At 43.8% G+C, this 19,446-nt stretch overlaps 10 non-coding genes across 10 annotated transcripts; all 10 read right to left on the bottom strand.

The window, feature by feature from the left end:
* Positions 1 to 1,058: 1,058 nt before the first annotated feature.
* On the bottom strand, positions 1,059 to 1,130 carry TRNAG-UCC (transfer RNA glycine (anticodon UCC)). The gene has a single exon. It is a non-coding gene; the product is annotated as a tRNA-Gly (tRNA).
* A 1,523-nt stretch (positions 1,131 to 2,653) lies between these two features.
* On the bottom strand, positions 2,654 to 2,725 carry TRNAG-CCC (transfer RNA glycine (anticodon CCC)). The gene has a single exon. It is a non-coding gene; the product is annotated as a tRNA-Gly (tRNA).
* Positions 2,726 to 5,855: 3,130 nt separating this feature from the next.
* TRNAG-CCC (transfer RNA glycine (anticodon CCC)) lies at positions 5,856 to 5,927 on the bottom strand. The gene has a single exon. It is a non-coding gene; the product is annotated as a tRNA-Gly (tRNA).
* Positions 5,928 to 9,040: 3,113 nt separating this feature from the next.
* Positions 9,041 to 9,112, bottom strand: TRNAG-CCC (transfer RNA glycine (anticodon CCC)). The gene has a single exon. It is a non-coding gene; the product is annotated as a tRNA-Gly (tRNA).
* A 1,533-nt stretch (positions 9,113 to 10,645) lies between these two features.
* Positions 10,646 to 10,717, bottom strand: TRNAG-UCC (transfer RNA glycine (anticodon UCC)). The gene has a single exon. It is a non-coding gene; the product is annotated as a tRNA-Gly (tRNA).
* A 1,512-nt stretch (positions 10,718 to 12,229) lies between these two features.
* On the bottom strand, positions 12,230 to 12,301 carry TRNAG-CCC (transfer RNA glycine (anticodon CCC)). Its single transcript has one exon. It is a non-coding gene; the product is annotated as a tRNA-Gly (tRNA).
* A 1,533-nt stretch (positions 12,302 to 13,834) lies between these two features.
* TRNAG-UCC (transfer RNA glycine (anticodon UCC)) lies at positions 13,835 to 13,906 on the bottom strand. The gene has a single exon. It is a non-coding gene; the product is annotated as a tRNA-Gly (tRNA).
* A 1,522-nt stretch (positions 13,907 to 15,428) lies between these two features.
* On the bottom strand, positions 15,429 to 15,500 carry TRNAG-CCC (transfer RNA glycine (anticodon CCC)). Its single transcript has one exon. It is a non-coding gene; the product is annotated as a tRNA-Gly (tRNA).
* Positions 15,501 to 17,033: 1,533 nt separating this feature from the next.
* TRNAG-UCC (transfer RNA glycine (anticodon UCC)) lies at positions 17,034 to 17,105 on the bottom strand. The gene has a single exon. It is a non-coding gene; the product is annotated as a tRNA-Gly (tRNA).
* Positions 17,106 to 18,617: 1,512 nt separating this feature from the next.
* Positions 18,618 to 18,689, bottom strand: TRNAG-CCC (transfer RNA glycine (anticodon CCC)). The gene has a single exon. It is a non-coding gene; the product is annotated as a tRNA-Gly (tRNA).
* Between the last annotated feature and the right edge of the window lie 757 nt (positions 18,690 to 19,446).

Raw genomic sequence — 19,446 nt, forward strand, 5'->3', positions numbered from 1 at the left:
ACAAGCTTGCACTTTTCCTTTCTGGCTATGTGGAAATGACAGCTTGGTCCTTGGAAGGAAAATCAAGCAAAATTAGCAGAGGATGGTTTCGATCCATCGACCTCTGGGTTATGGGCCCAGCACGCTTCCGCTGCGCCACTCTGCTCCTTTGTGAAAGTGTTCTCTTTATGCAGATGAGGAGGCATTCAGAGAAGTGACGTGGGATTGGTCGGGCTCTCACCTCATTTGCCTAAGTATATCGCAAGGCATGCTGGGTGCAGAAAATCTTTATCTTCCCCTCTCACAATCAGTCACAACTGAAAGTCCAGACCCTCTTAGGCACTAGCCGTTTCAGGCCTTTAACAAGACAACAGCTCTCCGACGCTCTCTGTCTCTCTCTCTCTCTGTGATCCTAGTGCTTGCATGCTCAGTATTTGGCTTTTCCTGGGAGCCAGAGATCTACCCGGTGAGGGCTTGCCGGTATAAGGCTTTAGAGCGTTTGGGAGCGTTCGGTACATGAGAGGACGTTGGACTGGAAGCTATGCAAATTTGAAGCATCCAAACTTCCTGCTGCAGTCGGAGGCTCTTTCCATGGACATCTGCCTTTTGGATTCCTCTAAACTTGCCCTCTGATGAAACATTTTGTGAGCTGCAGTTACCTCCGACGGCTACAAGGTGGTGCTACATTCAGGTGAGGGCACAAGTATGCACAAAATGTTGGGGACTTTTGCCAGATTTATTGCTGGATCTTGCATATTTTTTTCAGAGGCTAAATATTGCCTAGGAAAAGCTTTTTAACATAGAGATGCTGGAGTTAAAATGTCTGGTCGGGCCTCAGCCCTTTCATTGTCTGCCCACTGTAACATATTTTTTTACCAGTACATGTGAGTGGTGACTCTGCTTTATGAAACTTATCATATATTAGGACAATGAATATAGCAGAAGGGGCGATCGAAATGCTTGCCTACATATTTGTTTATTTTTTATATAATGGCTGATTAACCTCTTAATTATATTACCATTTTGTGAAATGTTGCTTTAAAATATATCCTGCTTGCAGAATATATAAGTATTTGTACTGCGTTGGCCGGGAATCGAACCCGGGTCAACTGCTTGGAAGGCAGCTATGCTCACCACTATACCACCAACGCCCTCTGATCTTTGCGCTCTCGGTTCTAAACATTAGGACCCTGAGTTCAATGACTATCATGCACCAGCTTCAATGGTGCATTTGGTTTAGATACCAACATGAAAAGCAATAGAAAGTTTTTGTAGAGGGTAAGGAACTGGGATTGAAACCAAGGACAAAGCTGTGCAGAAGAGAAGAATGGAAAGCAGCAATACAAATAATAGATATGAACACATAGAGGCAGCATGGGAAGCAAAGCAGGGAAGAGAAATAGAGAACATTCCATGAAATGCCCAGGAGATAGATAAGAGCAGAACAAAAAAGGGAAGAATGAAATTCAAAGCCTCCACATAAAAGTGTTTGAAGGTCCCACCAGTCATTCATGCTTATTATTGTGTGCCTTTACTTTCAAAGTACAGTGTGGAGCCTTTGACGATCCCTCTCTTGTATTTCAGCAGACACAGATAGTTGAGAAGTCTTTTCTCACATAGCTGGCACAAGCTTGCGCTTTTCCTTGCTGGTAGCGTGGAAATGACAGCTTGGTCCTTGGAAGTAAAATCAAGCAAAATTAGCAGAGGATGGTTTCGATCCATCGACCTCTGGGTTATGGGCCCAGCACGCTTCCGCTGCGCCACTCTGCTCCGTTGTGAAAGTGTTCTTTTTATGCAGATAAGGAGCATTAGGCAGAGTAGCATGGGATTGGTCTGGCTCTCACCTCATTTGCATAAGTATATCCCAAGGCATGCTGGGTGCAGAAAAACTTCATCTTCCCCTCTCACAATCAGTCATAACTGAAAGTCAGACACTCTTAGGCACTAGCCGTTTCAGGCCTTTATCAAGACAGTAGCTCTTGAACCATCTCTCTCTCGCTCTGTGATCCTAGCACTAGCCTGCTCAGGATTTGGCTTTACCTTGGAGCCAGAGATATACCCGGTGAGGGCTTGCCCAGTGTGAGGCTTTTGAGCGTTTGGGAGCGTTCGGTACGTGAGTGGACGTTGGACAGGAAACTATGCGAATATGAAGCCTCCAACATTCCTGCTTCAGTGAGTGGTTCTTTCCATGGACATCTGACTCTTGGATTCCTCTCAACTTGCCTTCTGATAAAACATTTTGTGAGCAGCAGTTTCCTTCGACAGCTACAAGGTGGCGCTACATTCAGGTGAGAGCACAAGTATGCACAAAATGTTAGGGACTTTTGCCAGATTTATCGGTGGATCTTGCATATTTTTTTCAGAGGCTAGATATTGCCTAGAAATGCTTTTTAACATAGAGATGCTGGAGTTACAATGTCTGGTCGGGCCTCAGCCCTTCCATTGTTTGCCCACTGTAACAAATTTATTACCAGCACATGTGTGTTGTGACTCTGCTTTATGAAACTTATCATATATTAGGACAATGTATGTAGCAGAAGGTGCGATTGAGATGTTTGCCCACGTATTTGTTTATTTTTTTATATATGGCTGATTAATATGTTCGTGAAATTTCCATTTTGTGACATGTTGCATTACAATATATCCTGCTTGCAGAATATATAAGTATTTTCAGTGCGTTGGCCGGGAATCGAACCCGGGTCAACTGCTTGGGAAGCAGCTATGCTCACCACTATACCACCAACGCCCTCTGATGTGTTAGCTCTCGGTTCTAAATATTACGTTGCAGAAATCAATGACTATCTTGCACCAGCTTCAATGGTGCATTTGGTTTAGATACCAACATGAGAAGCAGTAGAACGTTTTTTGCAGAGGGTAAGGAACTGGGGATTGAAACCAAGGACAAAGTTGTGCAGAAGAGAAGAAATGAAAAGCAACAGTACAAATAGTAGAAATGAGCATATATAGGCAGCATGGGAAGCAAAGCAGGGAAGAGAAAGAGAACATTCCATGAAATGCCCAGGAGATAGATAAGAGCAGAACAAAAAGGGAAGAATGAAATTCAAAGCATGCCCAGAAAGTTGTGTGAAGCTCCCACCAGTCAGTCATTTATGGTTATAATTGTGTGTCTTTACTTTCAAAGTACAGGGTTGTACCTTTCACGATCACTCTTGTATTACACAGACACGAATAGTTGAGAAGTCTTTTCTCACATAGCTGGCACAAGCTTGCACTTTTCCTTTCTGGCTATGTGGAAATGACAGCTTGGTCCTTGGAAGGAAAATCAAGCAAAATTAGCAGAGGATGGTTTCGATCCATCGACCTCTGGGTTATGGGCCCAGCACGCTTCCGCTGCGCCACTCTGCTCCTTTGTGAAAGTGTTCTCTTTATGCAGATGAGGAGGCATTCAGAGAAGTGACGTGGGATTGGTCGGGCTCTCACCTCATTTGCCTAAGTATATCGCAAGGCATGCTGGGTGCAGAAAATCTTTATCTTCCCCTCTCACAATCAGTCACAACTGAAAGTCCAGACCCTCTTAGGCACTAGCCGTTTCAGGCCTTTAACCAGACAACAGCTCTCCGACGCTCTCTGTCTCTCTCTCTCTCTCTGTGATCCTAGTGCTTGCATGCTCAGTATTTGGCTTTACCTGGGAGCCAGAGATCTACCCGGTGAGGGCTTGCCGGGTATAAGGCTTTAGAGCGTTTGGGAGCGTTCGGTACATGAGAGGACGTTGGACTGGAAGCTATGCAAATTTGAAGCATCCAAACTTCCTGCTGCAGTCGGAGGCTCTTTCCATGGACATCTGCCTTTTGGATTCCTCTAAACTTGCCCTCTGATGAAACATTTTGTGAGCTGCAGTTACCTCCGACGGCTACAAGGTGGTGCTACATTCAGGTGAGGGCACAAGTATGCACAAAATGTTGGGGACTTTTGCCAGATTTATTGCTGGATCTTGCATATTTTTTTCAGAGGCTAAATATTGCCTAGGAAATGCTTTTTAACATAGAGATGCTGGAGTTAAAATGTCTGGTCGGGCCTCAGCCCTTTCATTGTCTGCCCACTGTAACATATTTTTTTACCAGTACATGTGAGTGGTGACTCTGCTTTATGAAACTTATCATATATTAGGACAATGAATATAGCAGAAGGGGCGATCGAAATGCTTGCCTACATATTTGTTTATTTTTTATATAATGGCTGATTAACCTCTTAATTATATTACCTTTTGTGAAATGTTGCTTTAAAATATATCCTGCTTGCAGAATATATAAGTATTTGTACTGCGTTGGCCGGGAATCGAACCCCGGTCAACTGCTTGGAAGGCAGCTATGCTCACCACTATACCACCAACGCCCTCTGATCTTTGCGCTCTCGGTTCTAAACATTAGGATCCTGAGTTCAATGACTATCATGCACCAGCTTCAATGGTGCATTTGGTTTAGATACCAACATGAAAAGCAATAGAAAGTTTTTGTAGAGGGTAAGGAACTGGGATTGAAACCAAGGACAAAGCTGTGCAGAAGAGAAGAATGGAAAGCAGCAATACAAATAATAGATATGAACACATAGAGGCAGCATGGGAAGCAAAGCAGGGAAGAGAAATAGAGAACATTCCATGAAATGCCCAGGAGATAGATAAGAGCAGAACAAAAAAGGGAAGAATGAAATTCAAAGCCTCCACATAAAAGTGTTTGAAGGTCCCACCAGTCATTCATGCTTATTATTGTGTGCCTTTACTTTCAAAGTACAGTGTGGAGCTTTTGACGATCCCTCTCTTGTATTTCAGCAGACACAGATAGTTGAGAAGTCTTTTCTCACATAGCTGGCACAAGCTTGCGCTTTTCCTTGCTGGTAGCGTGGAAATGACAGCTTGGTCCTTGGAAGTAAAATCAAGCAAAATTAGCAGAGGATGGTTTCGATCTATCGACCTCTGGGTTATGGGCCCAGCACGCTTCCGCTGCGCCACTCTGCTCCGTTGTGAAAGTGTTCTTTTTATGCAGATAAGGAGCATTAGGCAGAGTAGCATGGGATTGGTCTGGCTCTCACCTCATTTGCATAAGTATATCCCAAGGCATGCTGGGTGCAGAAAAACTTCATCTTCCCCTCTCACAATCAGTCATAACTGAAAGTCAGACACTCTTAGGCACTAGCCGTTTCAGGCCTTTATCAAGACAGTAGCTCTTGAACCATCTCTCTCTCGCTCTGTGATCCTAGCACTAGCATGCTCAGGATTTGGCTTTACCTTGGAGCCAGAGATATACCCGGTGAGGGCTTGCCCGGTGTGAGGCTTTTGAGCGTTTGGGAGCGTTCGGGACGTGAGTGGACGTTGGGCAGGAAACTATGCGAATATGAAGCCTCCAACATTCCTGCTTCAGTGAGTGGTTCTTTCCATGGACATCTGACTCTTGGATTCCTCTCAACTTGCCTTCTGATAAAACATTTTGTGAGCAGCAGTTTCCTTCGACAGCTACAAGGTGGCGCTACATTCAGGTGAGAGCACAAGTATGCACAAAATGTTAGGGACTTTTGCCAGATTTATCGGTGGATCTTGCATATTTTTTTCAGAGGCTAGATATTGCCTAGAAATGCTTTTTAACATAGAGATGCTGGAGTTACAATGTCTGGTCGGGCCTCAGCCCTTCCATTGTTTGCCCACTGTAACAAATTTATTACCAGCACATGTGTGTTGTGACTCTGCTTTATGAAACTTATCATATATTAGGACAATGTATGTAGCAGAAGGTGCGATTGAGATGTTTGCCCACGTATTTGTTTATTTTTTTATATATGGCTGATTAATCTGTTCGTGAAATTTCCATTTTGTGACATGTTGCATTACAATATATCCTGCTTGCAGAATATATAAGTATTTTCAGTGCGTTGGCCGGGAATCGAACCCGGGTCAACTGCTTGGGAAGCAGCTATGCTCACCACTATACCACCAACGCCCTCTGATGTGTTAGCTCTCGGTTCTAAATATTACGTTGCAGAAATCAATGACTATCTTGCACCAGCTTCAATGGTGCATTTGGTTTAGATACCAACATGAGAAGCAGTAGAACGTTTTTTGCAGAGGGTAAGGAACTGGGGATTGAAACCAAGGACAAAGTTGTGCAGAAGAGAAGAAATGAAAAGCAACAGTACAAATAGTAGAAATGAGCATATATAGGCAGCATGGGAAGCAAAGCAGGGAAGAGAAAGAGAACATTCCATGAAATGCCCAGGAGATAGATAAGAGCAGAACAAAAAGGGAAGAATGAAATTCAAAGCATGCCCAGAAAGTTGTGTGAAGCTCCCACCAGTCATTTATGGTTATAATTGTGTGTCTTTACTTTCAAAGTACAGGGTTGTACCTTTCACGATCACTCTTGTATTACACAGACACGAATAGTTGAGAAGTCTTTTCTCACATAGCTGGCACAAGCTTGCACTTTTCCTTTCTGGCTATGTGGAAATGACAGCTTGGTCCTTGGAAGGAAAATCAAGCAAAATTAGCAGAGGATGGTTTCGATCCATCGACCTCTGGGTTATGGGCCCAGCACGCTTCCGTTGCGCCACTCTGCTCCTTTGTGAAAGTGTTCTCTTTATGCAGATGAGGAGGCATTCAGAGAAGTGACGTGGGATTGGTCGGGCTCTCACCTCATTTGCCTAAGTATATCGCAAGGCATGCTGGGTGCAGAAAATCTTTATCTTCCCCTCTCACAATCAGTCACAACTGAAAGTCCAGACCCTCTTAGGCACTAGCCGTTTCAGGCCTTTAACAAGACAACAGCTCTCCGACGCTCTCTGTCTCTCTCTCTCTCTGTGATCCTAGTGCTTGCATGCTCAGTATTTGGCTTTTCCTGGGAGCCAGAGATCTACCCGGTGAGGGGTTGCCGGTATAAGGCTTTAGAGCGTTTGGGAGCGTTCGGTACATGAGAGGACGTTGGACTGGAAGCTATGCAAATTTGAAGCATCCAAACTTCCTGCTGCAGTCGGAGGCTCTTTCCATGGACATCTGCCTTTTGGATTCCTCTAAACTTGCCCTCTGATGAAACATTTTGTGAGCTGCAGTTACCTCCGACGGCTACAAGGTGGTGCTACATTCAGGTGAGGGCACAAGTATGCACAAAATGTTGGGGACTTTTGCCAGATTTATTGCTGGATCTTGCATATTTTTTTCAGAGGCTAAATATTGCCTAGGAAATGCTTTTTAACATAGAGATGCTGGAGTTAAAATGTCTGGTCGGGCCTCAGCCCTTTCATTGTCTGCCCACTGTAACATATTTTTTTACCAGCACATGTGAGTGGTGACTCTGCTTTATGATACTTATCATATATTAGGACAATGAATATAGCAGAAGGGGCGATCGAAATGCTTGCCTACATATTTGTTTATTTTTTATATAATGGCTGATTAACCTCTTAATTATATTACCAGTTTGTGAAATGTTGCTTTAAAATATATCCTGCTTGCAGAATATATATGTATTTGTACTGCGTTGGCCGGGAATCAAACCCGGGTCAACTGCTTGGAAGGCAGCTATGCTCACCACTATACCACCAACGCCCTCTGATCTTTGCGCTCTCAGTTCTAAACATTAGGACCCTGAGTTCAATGACTATCATGCACCAGCTTCAATGGTGCATTTGGTTTAGATACCAACATGAAAAGCAATAGAAAGTTTTTGTAGAGGGTAAGGAACTGGGATTGAAACCAAGGACAAAGCTGTGCAGAAGAGAAGAATGGAAAGCAGCAATACAAATAATAGATATGAACACATAGAGGCAGCATGGGAAGCAAAGCAGGGAAGAGAAATAGAGAACATTCCATGAAATGCCCAGGAGATAGATAAGAGCAGAACAAAAAAGGGAAGAATGAAATTCAAAGCCTCCACATAAAAGTGTTTGAAGGTCCCACCAGTCATTCATGCTTATTATTGTGTGCCTTTACTTTCAAAGTACAGTGTGGAGCTTTTGACGATCCCTCTCTTGTATTTCAGCAGACACAGATAGTTGAGAAGTCTTTTCTCACATAGCTGGCACAAGCTTGCGCTTTTCCTTGCTGGTAGCGTGGAAATGACAGCTTGGTCCTTGGAAGTAAAATCAAGCAAAATTAGCAGAGGATGGTTTCGATCCATCGACCTCTGGGTTATGGGCCCAGCACGCTTCCGCTGCGCCACTTTGCTCCGTTGTGAAAGTGTTCTTTTTATGCAGATAAGGAGCATTAGGCAGAGTAGCATGGGATTGGTCTGGCTCTCACCTCATTTGCATAAGTATATCCCAAGGCATGCTGGGTGCAGAAAAACTTCATCTTCCCCTCTCACAATCAGTCATAACTGAAAGTCAGACACTCTTAGGCACTAGCCGTTTCAGGCCTTTATCAAGACAGTAGCTCTTGAACCATCTCTCTCTCGCTCTGTGATCCTAGCACTAGCATGCTCAGGATTTGGCTTTACCTTGGAGCCAGAGATATACCCGGTGAGGGCTTGCCCGGTTTGAGGCTTTTGAGCGTTTGGGAGCGTTGTGGACGTTGGACAGGAAACTATGCGAATATGAAGCCTCCAACATTCCTGCTTCAGTGAGTGGTTCTTTCCATGGACATCTGACTCTTGGATTCCTCTCAACTTGCCTTCTGATAAAACATTTTGTGAGCAGCAGTTTCCTTCGACAGCTACAAGGTGGCGCTACATTCAGGTGAGAGCACAAGTATGCACAAAATGTTAGGGACTTTTGCCAGATTTATCGGTGGATCTTGCATATTTTTTCAGAGGCTAGATATTGCCTAGAAATGCTTTTTAACATAGAGATGCTGGAGTTACAATGTCTGGTCGGGCCTCAGCCCTTCCATTGTTTGCCCACTGTAACAAATTTATTACCAGCACATGTGTGTTGTGACTCTGCTTTATGAAACTTATCATATATTAGGACAATGTATGTAGCAGAAGGTGCGATTGAGATGTTTGCCCACGTATTTGTTTATTTTTTTATATATGGCTGATTAATCTGTTCGTGAAATTTCCATTTTGTGACATGTTGCATTACAATATATCCTGCTTGCAGAATATATAAGTATTTTCAGTGCGTTGGCCGGGAATCGAACCCGGGTCAACTGCTTGGGAAGCAGCTATGCTCACCACTATACCACCAACGCCCTCTGATGTGTTAGCTCTCGGTTCTAAATATTACGTTGCAGAAATCAATGACTATCTTGCACCAGCTTCAATGGTGCATTTGGTTTAGATACCAACATGAGAAGCAGTAGAACGTTTTTTGCAGAGGGTAAGGAACTGGGGATTGAAACCAAGGACAAAGTTGTGCAGAAGAGAAGAAATGAAAAGCAACAGTACAAATAGTAGAAATGAGCATATATAGGCAGCATGGGAAGCAAAGCAGGGAAGAGAAAGAGAACATTCCATGAAATGCCCAGGAGATATATAAGAGCAGAACAAAAAGGGAAGAATGAAATTCAAAGCATGCCCAGAAAGTTGTGTGAAGCTCCCACCAGTCAGTCATTTATGGTTATAATTGTGTGTCTTTACTTTCAAAGTACAGGGTTGTACCTTTCACGATCACTCTTGTATTACACAGACACGAATAGTTGAGAAGTCTTTTCTCACATAGCTGGCACAAGCTTGCACTTTTCCTTTCTGGCTATGTGGAAATGACAGCTTGGTCCTTGGAAGGAAAATCAAGCAAAATTAGCAGAGGATGGTTTCGATCCATCGACCTCTGGGTTATGGGCCCAGCACGCTTCCGCTGCGCCACTCTGCTCCTTTGTGAAAGTGTTCTCTGTATGCAGATGAGGAGGCATTCAGAGAAGTGACGTGGGATTGGTCGGGCTCTCACCTCATTTGCCTAAGTATATCGCAAGGCATGCTGGGTGCAGAAAATCTTTATCTTCCCCTCTCACAATCAGTCACAACTGAAAGTCCAGACCCTCTTAGGCACTAGCCGTTTCAGGCCTTTAACAAGACAACAGCTCTCCGACGCTCTCTGTCTCTCTCTCTCTCTGTGATCCTAGTGCTTGCATGCTCAGTATTTGGCTTTTCCTGGGAGCCAGAGATCTACCCGGTGAGGGCTTGCCGGTATAAGGCTTTAGAGCGTTTGGGAGCGTTCGGTACATGAGAGGACGTTGGACTGGAAGCTATGCAAATTTGAAGCATCCAAACTTCCTGCTGCAGTCGGAGGCTCTTTCCATGGACATCTGCCTTTTGGATTCCTCTAAACTTGCCCTCTGATGAAACATTTTGTGAGCTGCAGTTACCTCCGACGGCTACAAGGTGGTGCTACATTCAGGTGAGGGCACAAGTATGCACAAAATGTTGGGGACTTTTGCCAGATTTATTGCTGGATCTTGCATATTTTTTTCAGAGGCTAAATATTGCCTAGGAAATGCTTTTTAACATAGAGATGCTGGAGTTAAAATGTCTGGTTGGGCCTCAGCCCTTTCATTGTCTGCCCACTGTAACATATTTTTTTACCAGTACATGTGAGTGGTGACTCTGCTTTATGAAACTTATCATATATTAGGACAATGAATATAGCAGAAGGGGCGATCGAAATGCTTGCCTACATATTTGTTTATTTTTTATATAATGGCTGATTAACCTCTTAATTATATTACCATTTTGTGAAATGTTGCTTTAAAATATATCCTGCTTGCAGAATATATAAGTATTTGTACTGCGTTGGCCGGGAATCGAACCCGGGTCAACTGCTTGGAAGGCAGCTATGCTCACCACTATACCACCAACGCCCTCTGATCTTTGCGCTCTCGGTTCTAAACATTAGGACCCTGAGTTCAATGACTATCATGCACCAGCTTCAATGGTGCATTTGGTTTAGATACCAACATGAAAAGCAATAGAAAGTTTTTGTAGAGGGTAAGGAACTGGGATTGAAACCAAGGACAAAGCTGTGCAGAAGAGAAGAATGGAAAGCAGCAATACAAATAATAGATATGAACACATAGAGGCAGCATGGGAAGCAAAGCAGGGAAGAGAAATAGAGAACATTCCATGAAATGCCCAGGAGATAGATAAGAGCAGAACAAAAAAGGGAAGAATGAAATTCAAAGCCTCCACATAAAAGTGTTTGAAGGTCCCACCAGTCATTCATGCTTATTATTGTGTGCCTTTACTTTCAAAGTACAGTGTGGAGCTTTTGACGATCCCTCTCTTGTATTTCAGCAGACACAGATAGTTGAGAAGTCTTTTCTCACATAGCTGGCACAAGCTTGCGCTTTTCCTTGCTGGTAGCGTGGAAATGACAGCTTGGTCCTTGGAAGTAAAATCAAGCAAAATTAGCAGAGGATGGTTTCGATCCATCGACCTCTGGGTTATGGGCCCAGCACGCTTCCGCTGCGCCACTTTGCTCCGTTGTGAAAGTGTTCTTTTTATGCAGATAAGGAGCATTAGGCAGAGTAGCATGGGATTGGTCTGGCTCTCACCTCATTTGCATAAGTATATCCCAAGGCATGCTGGGTGCAGAAAAACTTCATCTTCCCCTCTCACAATCAGTCATAACTGAAAGTCAGACACTCTTAGGCACTAGCCGTTTCAGGCCTTTATCAAGACAGTAGCTCTTGAACCATCTCTCTCTCGCTCTGTGATCCTAGCACTAGCATGCTCAGGATTTGGCTTTACCTTGGAGCCAGAGATATACCCGGTGAGGGCTTGCCCGGTGTGAGGCTTTTGAGCGTTTGGGAGCGTTCGGGACGTTGGACAGGAAACTATGCGAATATGAAGCCTCCAACATTCCTGCTTCAGTGAGTGGTTCTTTCCATGGACATCTGACTCTTGGATTCCTCTCAACTTGCCTTCTGATAAAACATTTTGTGAGCAGCAGTTTCCTTCGACAGCTACAAGGTGGCGCTACATTCAGGTGAGAGCACAAGTATGCACAAAATGTTAGGGACTTTTGCCAGATTTATCGGTGGATCTTGCATATTTTTTCAGAGGCTAGATATTGCCTAGAAATGCTTTTTAACATAGAGATGCTGGAGTTACAATGTCTGGTCGGGCCTCAGCCCTTCCATTGTTTGCCCACTGTAACAAATTTATTACCAGCACATGTGTGTTGTGACTCTGCTTTATGAAACTTATCATATATTAGGACAATGTATGTAGCAGAAGGTGCGATTGAGATGTTTGCCCACGTATTTGTTTATTTTTTTATATATGGCTGATTAATCTGTTCGTGAAATTTCCATTTTGTGACATGTTGCATTACAATATATCCTGCTTGCAGAATATATAAGTATTTTCAGTGCGTTGGCCGGGAATCGAACCCGGGTCAACTGCTTGGGAAGCAGCTATGCTCACCACTATACCACCAACGCCCTCTGATGTGTTAGCTCTCGGTTCTAAATATTACGTTGCAGAAATCAATGACTATCTTGCACCAGCTTCAATGGTGCATTTGGTTTAGATACCAACATGAGAAGCAGTAGAACGTTTTTTGCAGAGGGTAAGGAACTGGGGATTGAAACCAAGGACAAAGTTGTGCAGAAGAGAAGAAATGAAAAGCAACAGTACAAATAGTAGAAATGAGCATATATAGGCAGCATGGGAAGCAAAGCAGGGAAGAGAAAGAGAACATTCCATGAAATGCCCAGGAGATATATAAGAGCAGAACAAAAAGGGAAGAATGAAATTCAAAGCATGCCCAGAAAGTTGTGTGAAGCTCCCACCAGTCAGTCATTTATGGTTATAATTGTGTGTCTTTACTTTCAAAGTACAGGGTTGTACCTTTCACGATCACTCTTGTATTACACAGACACGAATAGTTGAGAAGTCTTTTCTCACATAGCTGGCACAAGCTTGCACTTTTCCTTTCTGGCTATGTGGAAATGACAGCTTGGTCCTTGGAAGGAAAATCAAGCAAAATTAGCAGAGGATGGTTTCGATCCATCGACCTCTGGGTTATGGGCCCAGCACGCTTCCGCTGCACCACTCTGCTCCTTTGTGAAAGTGTTCTCTTTATGCAGATGAGGAGGCATTCAGAGAAGTGACGTGGGATTGGTCGGGCTCTCACCTCATTTGCCTAAGTATATCGCAAGGCATGCTGGGTGCAGAAAATCTTTATCTTCCCCTCTCACAATCAGTCACAACTGAAAGTCCAGACCCTCTTAGGCACTAGCCGTTTCAGGCCTTTAACAAGACAACAGCTCTCCGACGCTCTCTGTCTCTCTCTCTCTCTGTGATCCTAGTGCTTGCATGCTCAGTATTTGGCTTTTCCTGGGAGCCAGAGATCTACCCGGTGAGGGCTTGCCGGTATAAGGCTTTAGAGCGTTTGGGAGCGTTCGGTACATGAGAGGACGTTGGACTGGAAGCTATGCAAATTTGAAGCATCCAAACTTCCTGCTGCAGTCGGAGGCTCTTTCCATGGACATCTGCCTTTTGGATTCCTCTAAACTTGCCCTCTGATGAAACATTTTGTGAGCTGCAGTTACCTCCGACGGCTACAAGGTGGTGCTACATTCAGGTGAGGGCACAAGTATGCACAAAATGTTGGGGACTTTTGCCAGATTTATTGCTGGACCTTGCATATTTTTTTCAGAGGCTAAATATTGCCTAGGAAATGCTTTTTAACATAGAGATGCTGGAGTTAAAATGTCTGGTCGGGCCTCAGCCCTTTCATTGTCTGCCCACTGTAACATATTTTTTTACCAGTACATGTGAGTGGTGACTCTGCTTTATGAAACTTATCATATATTAGGACAATGAATATAGCAGAAGGGGCGATCGAAATGCTTGCCTACATATTTGTTTATTTTTTATATAATGGCTGATTAACCTCTTAATTATATTACCATTTTGTGAAATGTTGCTTTAAAATATATCCTGCTTGCAGAATATATAAGTATTTGTACTGCGTTGGCCGGGAATCGAACCCGGGTCAACTGCTTGGAAGGCAGCTATGCTCACCACTATACCACCAACGCCCTCTGATCTTTGTGCTCTCGGTTCTAAACATTAGGACCCTGAGTTCAATGACTATCATGCACCAGCGTCAATGGTGCATTTGGTTTAGATACCAACATGAAAAGCAATAGAAAGTTTTTGTAGAGGGTAAGGAACTGGGATTGAAACCAAGGACAAAGCTGTGCAGAAGAGAAGAATGGAAAGCAGCAATACAAATAATAGATATGAACACATAGAGGCAGCATGGGAAGCAAAGCAGGGAAGAGAAATAGAGAACATTCCATGAAATGCCCAGGAGATAGATAAGAGCAGAACAAAAAAGGGAAGAATGAAATTCAAAGCCTCCACATAAAAGTGTTTGAAGGTCCCACCAGTCATTCATGCTTATTATTGTGTGCCTTTACTTTCAAAGTACAGTGTGGAGCTTTTGACGATCCCTCTCTTGTATTTCAGCAGACACAGATAGTTGAGAAGTCTTTTCTCACATAGCTGGCACAAGCTTGCGCTTTTCCTTGCTGGTAGCGTGGAAATGACAGCTTGGTCCTTGGAAGTAAAATCAAGCAAAATTAGCAGAGGATGGTTTCGATCCATCGACCTCTGGGTTATGGGCCCAGCACGCTTCCGCTGCGCCACTCTGCTCCGTTGTGAAAGTGTTCTTTTTATGCAGATAAGGAGCATTAGGCAGAGTAGCATGGGATTGGTCTGGCTCTCACCTCATTTGCATAAGTATATCCCAAGGCATGCTGGGTGCAGAAAAACGTCATCTTCCCCTCTCACAATCAGTCATAACTGAAAGTCAGACACTCTTAGGCACTAGCCGTTTCAGGCCTTTATCAAGACAGTAGCTCTTGAACCATCTCTCTCTCGCTCTGTGATCCTAGCACTAGCATGCTCAGGATTTGGCTTTACCTTGGAGCCAGAGATATACCCGGTGAGGGCTTGCCCGGTGTGAGGCTTTTGAGCGTTTGGGAGCGTTCGGGACGTGAGTGGACGTTGGACAGGAAACTATGCGAATATGAAGCCTCCAACATTCCTGCTTCAGTGAGTGGTTCTTTCCATGGACATCTGACTCTTGGATTCCTCTCAACTTGCCTTCTGATAAAACATTTTGTGAGCAGCAGTTTCCTTCGACAGCTACAAGGTGGCGCTACATTCAGGTGAGAGCACAAGTATGCACAAAATGTTAGGGACTTTTGCCAGATTTATCGGTGGATCTTGCATATTTTTTCAGAGGCTAGATATTGCCTAGAAATGCTTTTTAACATAGAGATGCTGGAGTTACAATGTCTGGTCGGGCCTCAGCCCTTCCATTGTTTGCCCACTGTAACAAATTTATTACCAGCACATGTGTGTTGTGACTCTGCTTTATGAAACTTATCATATATTAGGACAATGTATGTAGCAGAAGGTGCGATTGAGATGTTTGCCCACGTATTTGTTTATTTTTTTATATATGGCTGATTAATCTGTTCGTGAAATTTCCATTTTGTGACATGTTGCATTACAATATATCCTGCTTGCAGAATATATAAGTATTTTCAGTGCGTTGGCCGGGAATCGAACCCGGGTCAACTGCTTGGGAAGCAGCTATGCTCACCACTATACCACCAACGCCCTCTGATGTGTTAGCTCTCGGTTCTAAATATTACGTTGCAGAAATCAATGACTATCTTGCACCAGCTTCAATGGTGCATTTGGTTTAGATACCAACATGAGAAGCAGTAGAACGTTTTTTGCAGAGGGTAAGGAACTGGGGATTGAAACCAAGGACAAAGTTGTGCAGAAGAGAAGAAATGAAAAGCAACAGTACAAATAGTAGAAATGAGCATATATAGGCAGCATGGGAAGCAAAGCAGGGAAGAGAAAGAGAACATTCCATGAAATGCCCAGGAGATATATAAGAGCAGAACAAAAAGGGAAGAATGAAATTCAAAGCATGCCCAGAAAGTTGTGTGAAGCTCCCACCAGTCAGTCATTTATGGTTATAATTGTGTGTCTTTACTTTCAAAGTACAGGGTTGTACCTTTCACGATCACTCTTGTATTACACAGACACGAATAGTTGAGAAGTCTTTTCTCACATAGCTGGCACAAGCTTGCACTTTTCCTTTCTGGCTATGTGGAAATGACAGCTTGGTCCTTGGAAGGAAAATCAAGCAAAATTAGCAGAGGATGGTTTCGATCCATCGACCTCTGGGTTATGGGCCCAGCACGCTTCCGCTGCGCCACTCTGCTCCTTTGTGAAAGTGTTCTCTTTATGCAGATGAGGAGGCATTCAGAGAAGTGACATGGGATTGGTCGGGCTCTCACCTCATTTGCCTAAGTATATCGCAAGGCATGCTGGGTGCAGAAAATCTTTATCTTCCCCTCTCACAATCAGTCACAACTGAAAGTCCAGACCCTCTTAGGCACTAGCCGTTTCAGGCCTTTAACAAGACAACAGCTCTCCGACGCTCTCTGTCTCTCTCTCTCTCTGTGATCCTAGTGCTTGCATGCTCAGTATTTGGCTTTTCCTGGGAGCCAGAGATCTACCCGGTGAGGGCTTGCCGATATAAGGCTTTAGAGCGTTTGGGAGCGTTCGGTACATGAGAGGACGTTGGACTGGAAGCTATGCAAATTTGAAGCATCCAAACTTCCTGCTGCAGTCGGAGGCTCTTTCCATGGACATCTGCCTTTTGGATTCCTCTAAACTTGCCCTCTGATGAAACATTTTGTGAGCTGCAGTTACCTCCGACGGCTACAAGGTGGTGCTACATTCAGGTGAGGGCACAAGTATGCACAAAATGTTGGGGACTTTTGCCAGATTTATTGCTGGATCTTGCATATTTTTTTCAGAGGCTAAATATTGCCTAGGAAATGCTTTTTAACATAGAGATGCTGGAGTTAAAATGTCTGGTTGGGCCTCAGCCCTTTCATTGTCTGCCCACTGTAACATATTTTTTTACCAGTACATGTGAGTGGTGACTCTGCTTTATGAAACTTATCATATATTAGGACAATGAATATAGCAGAAGGGGCGATCGAAATGCTTGCCTACATATTTGTTTATTTTTTATATAATGGCTGATTAACCTCTTAATTATATTACCATTTTGTGAAATGTTGCTTTAAAATATATCCTCCTTGCAGAATATATAAGTATTTGTACTGCGTTGGCCGGGAATCGAACCCGGGTCAACTGCTTGGAAGGCAGCTATGCTCACCACTATACCACCAACGCCCTCTGATCTTTGCGCTCTCGGTTCTAAACATTAGGACCCTGAGTTCAATGACTATCATGCACCAGCTTCAATGGTGCATTTGGTTTAGATACCAACATGAAAAGCAATAGAAAGTTTTTGTAGAGGGTAAGGAACTGGGATTGAAACCAAGGACAAAGCTGTGCAGAAGAGAAGAATGGAAAGCAGCAATACAAATAATAGATATGAACACATAGAGGCAGCATGGGAAGCAAAGCAGGGAAGAGAAATAGAGAACATTCCATGAAATGCCCAGGAGATAGATAAGAGCAGAACAAAAAAGGGAAGAATGAAATTCAAAGCCTCCACATAAAAGTGTTTGAAGGTCCCACCAGTCATTCATGCTTATTATTGTGTGCCTTTACTTTCAAAGTACAGTGTGGAGCTTTTGACGATCCCTCTCTTGTATTTCAGCAGACACAGATAGTTGAGAAGTCTTTTCTCACATAGCTGGCACAAGCTTGCGCTTTTCCTTGCTGGTAGCGTGGAAATGACAGCTTGGTCCTTGGAAGTAAAATCAAGCAAAATTAGCAGAGGATGGTTTCGATCCATCGACCTCTGGGTTATGGGCCCAGCACGCTTCCGCTGCGCCACTTTGCTCCGTTGTGAAAGTGTTCTTTTTATGCAGATAAGGAGCATTAGGCAGAGTAGCATGGGATTGGTCTGGCTCTCACCTCATTTGCATAAGTATATCCCAAGGCATGCTGGGTGCAGAAAAACTTCATCTTCCCCTCTCACAATCAGTCATAACTGAAAGTCAGACACTCTTAGGCACTAGCCGTTTCAGGCCTTTATCAAGACAGTAGCTCTTGAACCATCTCTCTCTCGCTCTGTGATCCTAGCACTAGCATGCTCAGGATTTGGCTTTACCTTGGAGCCAGAGATATACCCGGTGAGGGCTTGCCCGGTGTGAGGCTTTTGAGCGTTTGGGAGCGTTGTGGACGTTGGACAGGAAACTATGCGAATATGAAGCCTCCAACATTCCTGCTTCAGTGAGTGGTTCTTTCCATGGACATCTGACTCTTGGATTCCTCTCAACTTGCCTTCTGATAAAACATTTTGTGAGCAGCAGTTTCCTTCGACAGCTACAAGGTGGCGCTACATTCAGGTGAGAGCACAAGTATGCACAAAATGTTAGGGACTTTTGCCAGATTTATCGGTGGATCTTGCATATTTTTTCAGAGGCTAGATATTGCCTAGAAATGCTTTTTAACATAGAGATGCTGGAGTTACAATGTCTGGTCGGGCCTCAGCCCTTCCATTGCTTGCCCACTGTAACAAATTTATTACCAGCACATGTGTGTTGTGACTCTGCTTTATGAAACTTATCATATATTAGGACAATGTATGTAGCAGAAGGTGCGATTGAGATGTTTGCCCACGTATTTGATTATTTTTTTACATATGGCTGATTAATCTGTTCGTGAAATTTCCATTTTGTGACATGTTGCATTACAATATATCCTGCTTGCAGAATATATAAGTATTTTCAGTGCGTTGGCCGGGAATCGAACCCGGGTCAACTGCTTGGGAAGCAGCTATGCTCACCACTATACCACCAACGCCCTCTGATGTGTTAGCTCTCGGTTCTAAATATTACGTTGCAGAAATCAATGACTATCTTGCACCAGCTTCAATGGTGCATTTGGTTTAGATACCAACATGAGAAGCAGTAGAACGTTTTTTGCAGAGGGTAAGGAACTGGGGATTGAAACCAAGGACAAAGTTGTGCAGAAGAGAAGAAATGAAAAGCAACAGTACAAATAGTAGAAATGAGCATATATAGGCAGCATGGGAAGCAAAGCAGGGAAGAGAAAGAGAACATTCCATGAAATGCCCAGGAGATAGATAAGAGCAGAACAAAAAGGGAAGAATGAAATTCAAAGCATGCCCAGAAAGTTGTGTGAAGCTCCCACCAGTCAGTCATTTATGGTTATAATTGTGTGTCTTTACTTTCAAAGTACAGGGTTGTACCTTTCACGATCACTCTTGTATTACACAGACACGAATAGTTGAGAAGTCTTTTCTCACATAGCTGGCACAAGCTTGCACTTTTCCTTTCTGGCTATGTGGAAATGACAGCTTGGTCCTTGGAAGGAAAATCAAGCAAAATTAGCAGAGGATGGTTTCGATCCATCGACCTCTGGGTTATGGGCCCAGCACGCTTCCGCTGCGCCACTCTGCTCCTTTGTGAAAGTGTTCTCTTTATGCAGATGAGGAGGCATTCAGAGAAGTGACGTGGGATTGGTCGGGCTCTCACCTCATTTGCCTAAGTATATCGCAAGGCATGCTGGGTGCAGAAAATCTTTATCTTCCCCTCTC

The sequence above is a fragment of the Lissotriton vulgaris genome, chromosome 9, assembly GCF_964263255.1.
Source record: "Lissotriton vulgaris chromosome 9, aLisVul1.2, whole genome shotgun sequence".
NCBI classification, from domain to species: Eukaryota; Metazoa; Chordata; class Amphibia; order Caudata; family Salamandridae; genus Lissotriton; species Lissotriton vulgaris.